Here is a 6,652-nt window from a genome sequence, read left to right as displayed (position 1 = left end):
ATATATATATATATAGTATAGTTGTTGAACCGAGATTCTCATGATTCTACAACCTAGTATGATATGTTCGTGTTTAACTTGGAGTTGACATGTGTCCTTTTAAAAATACATTTAATTAAAAAAACAAAAAATTGTTCATAAATTTCAACTTTTAACTTATATATATCATTCTAAATATTATAGAAAAATTGAGGTATATACTAATATTTTAGAAAATTTAGTAAAGATTAAATCCATACCATTTACCTTAAATTAAAAAAAAAAACTATTATACAAATAAACCAACCTATCAACATACTTATTAATAATTAAATTAAAATTTAAGAATCCAATTCCATAAAAACATATGAAGTCACCTTTGTTGTAGATCTTTCATGGTTAGTCTTTCATTGCACATGATATTCATTATATTGGTCACGTCACTTGAGAAACGTGGGCTTCAATTTATATATCTCACCAAATGCAGGCTTCGGCGTCTCCTCCTTCTCGAAAGATCTTTGTGTCTGCAACGCACTGCATCCTACTATGTTGATCTTCAATTGCGGGCTCGCTTCATAGCCTTTCATTGATTCTCCACAACTTTGTTTTCATTGCACCTCTGCAAATGAAAATCACCAGAAATTCGGCTATCCTTGTCCCTCCTCTCCTCCCTACTCCCAAAGGGTTGCTATTCCTTTCCAATCTAGATGATCCACTGACTCTCAGATTTCCTATTCCCGTCCTTCAATTTTATCGATTCGATTCGTCGAAAAAAGGCGAGGATCTCGCCAAAGTTATTAGAGAAGTGTTGGCGAAGGTTTTGGTGTTTTACTATCATTTTGCCAGAAGATTGAGAGAAGTGCCCTTTGGTAAGCTCCTCGTGGACTGCACGAGTGAAGGCGTGCTATTTGTGGAAGCTGATGCCGACATTTCCATGGAGGAATTTGAAGACCTGCACCCACCCTTCCCCTGCTTGGCTGATCTCCTGCATGATGTGTGAGGCTCAGAAATTATTACCAATTCTCTCGTCCTTCGCATTCAGGTAGATTCACTCATGCTTTGATGAACATAATTCATATTCCAATTGAACTTCTATTTACTTAACATGTTTCTTATCACGATATTCCAGGTAACGCGGTTGAGATGTGGAGGTTTCACTTTTTCCCCTCGTTTGAATCACACCATGAGCGACGCGCCTAGCCTTATTAGTGTAGGATTTTATTGGTTAGCGCAACTAATTCCGAACCTGGGTCTAAGCCCCATCAAGCCAACAACTCCAAGCTTCTTCTGGAGTGTTATTATTTAAAACCTTAGTAGGAGTGCGATTTACTATGTAATTTGCATAGTTAATTGCCTCTGCCCAAAAATTAAGACTAAGTCCTTTAGATTGAAGCATAAAATTGGCCATTTCCTTTAATGTGTGATTCTTTCTTTCAGCCACACCATTTTGTTGTGGAGTATATGGAATAGTATGTTGCAATTGAATTCCATGCTCAGTGCAAAATTTGATGAATTTGTTGTTAACATATTCTCTGCCATTATCAGATCTTAGCTTAAGAATTTCATGTCCAGATTGTTTCTCAACAAAGGCCTTAAAGGCCAAGAACATGTTAAAGACTTCACTCTTGAGTTTTAAGAAGTATACCCAAGTGCGTCTGGAGAAATCATCAATGAAACTTAAGAAACACTTGTAGCCAGAGAATGAAACAACTGGAAGTGGACCACATAAATCACTATGCATGAGCTATAAAGGGGTTGAGGTATGCCAAGAGGCACGTTTTTCAAAACTATCCCGATGATGTTTTCTGAGTACACATCCGCAACAAACACCATCTCTGAAAGATATCATAGGAGGACCTGCCACCATATTTTCTTTACATAGATTTTTAAGTGAGTGATAATTTAAGTGACCAAATTTCTCATGCCAAAGTTTGCTCACTTCATCATTATGAACAACAAATATCGAGGGAAGAGTTGATAACATGTTGTAGCGGCTACAACCACCCTCCAGAATTTTTCCTAGCTTCATTTCGGAGCCTCCCTACCAACCATGCTAGTAGCATGTCTTGCATTGTGTACACAGGCTTCATTGGTTTTTCAACAGCTTGTCAACCTGTGCATGTTAGTTTTCTTCTCTCCCCTCATAGGCTGCCATTCGAGACTTAGGCTAGTTTTTGGCTGAGCAACTCCCTCAAAAAATTGCGCAATTCTGGAGGGGAACCAACCTTCCCTCCAAAAATTGCGGAAATCTACTGGCCAGCCTGCTGGGCTCATAAATTGCACAATACAGTTAGACAATATTCCTTGGGAAAATTGCGCAATCTGGCCCAACACTGCAACTCAGCCTAGAAATTGTGAAATTCTAGGTAGTAGTCACCTACTCCTCCCAGAAATTGCGCAATCCCTCTGGGACAACCAGCCTAGCTCCTCCCAGAAATTGCGCAATTTTGGGCAGCACTCACCTGCTCCTCCCTAAAATTGCACAATCCCTCTAGGAAAACCAGCCCAATTCCTCTCAGAAATTGTGAAAATCCCTCTCTCAGTCAAGCACGCTATTGCATGTGCCTTTAGGTTGACCAGTTCCCTCCAGGACTAAGAAAAATTGATTTGCATGCATGGTTTTCTCTACCCGAAATAGCAAAAGGCAGCATGCAAAAGGAATCCCTAGATCTATGGATCTATTCTTAGCAGTTGGAGGTTACATGCAAAGTTCATTTTAGAAACCTCTCGCCAAGTGTCACTTTTTCCTAGATTTGTGGCATGCGCATCATAACCTCGATCTTGTCAAAACTTATGAACCGGACTTTGTAGAGCTCATTCCTCACATTGATCTTGCAACTCTGACATCCCACATTGCATCCAGGAGTCTTCGACACTTTCAACTTAGTTGTTTCAGGGTAAGTCTGCTTTTCATGTCTTGCACTGCATTTCTATCACTTTTTGTGTTTCGCTTTGTGTGAGTGTTTTTTTCTTGATTTCAATGAGCACTTGTTGTCGTTTTGATGTATGTTAGCTTGTAGAAGCACCATTTCAATTTTTGTTGCATCTCACTGTTGTTGCATGCATGACATTGTTTTTGCACCGATGGTCGTCGTTGTGGCGACCCACTTCACACACATGCATGATTTCCCATTTTCTGGATCCTGCACTTACTGTTTGCATGCATGATCATTCAATCTTGTTTACACTCAGTTTCATCATGCATTCAAACTTCTTATGTTTTTAGTCGCTCGTCGGTGACCAGGAAAATTTTAGGGGCTAGTATTTGCAAGTGGGATACTTTTCCATGTTTTTTCCAAAAAAAAGATTCACCAATTTCTGTTTTTCTCTAAAATGATTCACCCAAATTTTATAGTACACCATTATTTTACCTTAAAAATTGCCAAAATATTATATCAACTAATATAAAATCATTGGAAATCTAAAGGTTTCTACAAAAATATCACCAAAAGTTTTACAATTTGCATATTAGGGACCAGAAAGATTTGCCAAGGTTTCTAAACTTTAAGATAAACTTCCATCCTTAAAATTTTCCCAACTCGGTGGGTCTGGGCTACCTTGGCCCGAACCTTGACTTGCCTAGCTAGCATTGCGCATTTCTGGAAGTGAAGGCTCTGCCTTCCCTCCATAAATTGCGCAAGTCTAGCCCAGCACTTACCTCCAGGCTTTCATTGCACAACTTTGGGAGGCAGTGCCTTGTTGGCCCCAAAAACTACGCAATGCAGTTTGTTGGTTTGCATGTCACTACTGACTGAAATTGCACATTGCACAGTTTCAGTCCTCAGCGGGCAAGGTTGGACTATGCATTGCGCAGTTCCCGCAGTCAGTCAGCATCCCAACAGCCCAGACTTTACCTTGCGCAGTTTTGGCAGTCAGTGTTATAGACATTTTTGGGCACTGCAACCCCAAGCATAAAATGTCCATAAACCAAGGGCTCCTAAGTCCCTAAAAGTGTTGTTCTAACCCCTAAAGGAACAAGGTCAACTGATTACAGCTTCTCCCAGAAGTTCTCCATGAAAAACTGCTCAGAACTGGTCAAAATAGGATCATTTCACCTGCTCCATAGGCAAAGTGCGTTGCATCTCACCTAAGTACACTCTGTGGGTGCATTGGATTTCAAAAAGCCCTTCTATGGGGTGCGATGGGTGAGAAGTAACAAATGGCAGTGTCAATCTGCGAGGTGGAGAGGCATGGAATCTTCCAGAAACTTCTCCTGTGACACTTGCCTCTCAGAATTTGGCCAAGGATGAGTAAGAGATGATAAATCTCCAAGTGGAAGAAAGAACTATCAGATGGAAGACACTAATCAAATCACAAGCTGACTCATCTCCCTTACAGATATCTATATATGGATCCCTCATCCCAGAGATCCGGGGGCTGGGAATTTTGCATATTGTAAGGAATTGTTGTTGGTTTCTTGAGACAACATCATAGTGTTGAGTGATCTAAGCTTTGTATGAGGTGAAGAAAGGCTTACTTGCTGAGAGGATGATGCTGGGTCAGAACAACTAGTTGTTACTCTCTTGGCTCTTTCTTGATTATCAATAAAAGCTATTCAAGTTTTCCTCCATACTCTTGTCTCATTTATGTTTTATGCATTTGTATGGTCAATTTACATCTGATCCTAGATTGTTTATGATAATAGATTCATGTTCTTGTATAGTGTTATGCTACTTTGATCCTACAGGTACTATGTGAAGTTGAGTGTACAAGGAAGCAAGTAGCAAAGGACTATCATAAGAGAGAGGATTCGAACTAGGAGTCAAGCGCAAGATAGAGGTTGGTCTCCTTTATTCTTCTCTCATCTATCTTTCATAAAGGAAAATGAAATTAGCTTTACTTTGTTTGTTTCTAAGGTAGCTACCACACCTTAGTGGAATAAGCAGTTCTGTATAGACACTTTTCCCTGTAACAAAATGGCGACTCCGTTGGGGAGCGACTAGGTTCTTTGTTTATCTACCTTGTTGTTTACTTTATAAACTTACAGACGGAGCCTGAAGTTGAGCCAGGTAGCTTTCAAACTGCATTTGCAAAGTAGATAAATGCCGCTTCAGTCAATCTCCGGGTTTTGTTTATGAATTAAACAACTGATTTACAAACTCTCTTGCCCTTGTGGTGGCTCTAGTAACCTCCTTAGATCTACCCCTGTTGTTGATTTACTGATTACCACTTGCTCGGCTAAAATCCCTGAAATGAACTGCAAACTGTGACCCGGAACCCAAGCAAAGTCTCGTCTTTGGCCCAGCGCAGTCTCTGTTCTATGAATCTGAAATTCAGCGCACTTCCCGAGTGTAGTAGGTGCGCTGCATTTCAAGTTCACTATGTTACAGGTGCGCTGCATTTCAAGTTCACTATGTTACAGGTGCGCTGATCAAACTAGACATTGTTCCTGAATGTTGGTTTCTGTTCATTCTTTTCAGTTCTATTCATGAGTTTTGCTACCTATGGTTAGTACAACTCTGTTTGAAACCCCTTTCCTTGCTGTTATTCTGCCTCCATTGTGCAAAGAACTGTAAGTGTTTTTGTGTATTTGTTGAGTCATTTTTAGTTCTCCTTTGCAAAAAGTAACGTAATTGTACTTTCGTTTCTTGATTTGAAAGTGTCGCAAGTGTCATTTTCAGTCATAAGAGGGAGTCCGATCGCTCTTGATGGTCGATTACCCTATTACTATTGTATTTGATCTGAATTTGTAGTCTTTCTAGTGTTGAAAGCAAGTTTTCGTTTTGAATTTAAAAAGAAACTTGTTAGTAATTGTCGCTTGAAAGTAATTCAGATTTGCGCATTAGCTTTCTTCTTATCATTCACATATTAAGGAGGCTGAAAACAAATACATGCATGTGCATTTGCATTTAGACTGTTTGATTGGTTTGATTTAGGACAGTGCATATAGTGTGTGCTCTTTGCTCTTTGTTGAAAGAATTATGTCTTTCTTTCCTTAGTAGCTAGGATTTTCATTGCACAAAGAAGATAAAAGACTGTTTATCATCTTAGATTGCATTTTAGGAATTGTACATCTACATCACGCAGTGAACCTGAAAGGAAAATTTCTTAAGCAAGATCAACTATAAAATAAATTTAATGAATCTAACAAAGCTTTGGAACCTAACGTACAACATCTAGAAGTCTAGGCTAGAGACGTATTTCGGCATCGTAAAGCCTGGTAGCTGTTGTTCTCACTACTGGTTGGGTGATTCCTCCACTTTGAGACGATAAGTGCCAGTATGGACTTGTGCTCCCACGTACCGTTGAGTATATTTTGGGAGACCACAATAGGCTTAATCCTTTATCCATAGGAAGCCATGTCTTCCGCCCTATCGATCGCAATGCACTGAACACAACATTCGAGAAGATTGATTGTCGTACCATAAAAAGTGTCCTGCAGTTTTTCGATTGGTTTGGTAATCCCTCTACCTAGATTTACTAGCAGTCCCTTTCGTTCCTTTTCAGACTCCTTAACTGAAAAGGTCCATCTGAGTACTTGTCACTTTAGGCTCATTAAAAATTGAAGGCGACTAGAGTCATATTTTGTTTTTTCTCGACTCTTTAAAATTGAAAAAACAAGTTGTGTCAAAGCGTCTAAAATTTATTTTAAACGGAATAATCATCACCCTTCCTACGTTGGTCTCAGGTTGAGAGAATGGAGTCCACCAGCCAAGGAATTCCCCTTGGAGGA

At 39.6% G+C, this 6,652-nt stretch overlaps 1 pseudogene; it reads left to right on the top strand.

Moving 5' to 3' along the window:
• Positions 1-604: 604 nt before the first annotated feature.
• Positions 605-979, top strand: LOC149253959 (13-hydroxylupanine O-tigloyltransferase pseudogene; annotated as a pseudogene).
• The last annotated feature ends 5,673 nt before the right edge of the window (positions 980-6,652 follow it).

This window comes from Pinus tabuliformis, chromosome 7 (assembly GCF_031772625.1).
Source record: "Pinus tabuliformis cultivar Carrire ecotype Pingquan chromosome 7, CPIR1, whole genome shotgun sequence".
Lineage (NCBI taxonomy): Eukaryota > Viridiplantae > Streptophyta > Pinopsida > Pinales > Pinaceae > Pinus > Pinus tabuliformis.
Note: the sequence above shows the minus strand (reverse complement) of the source record. Positions and strands in the feature narration are given on the sequence as shown.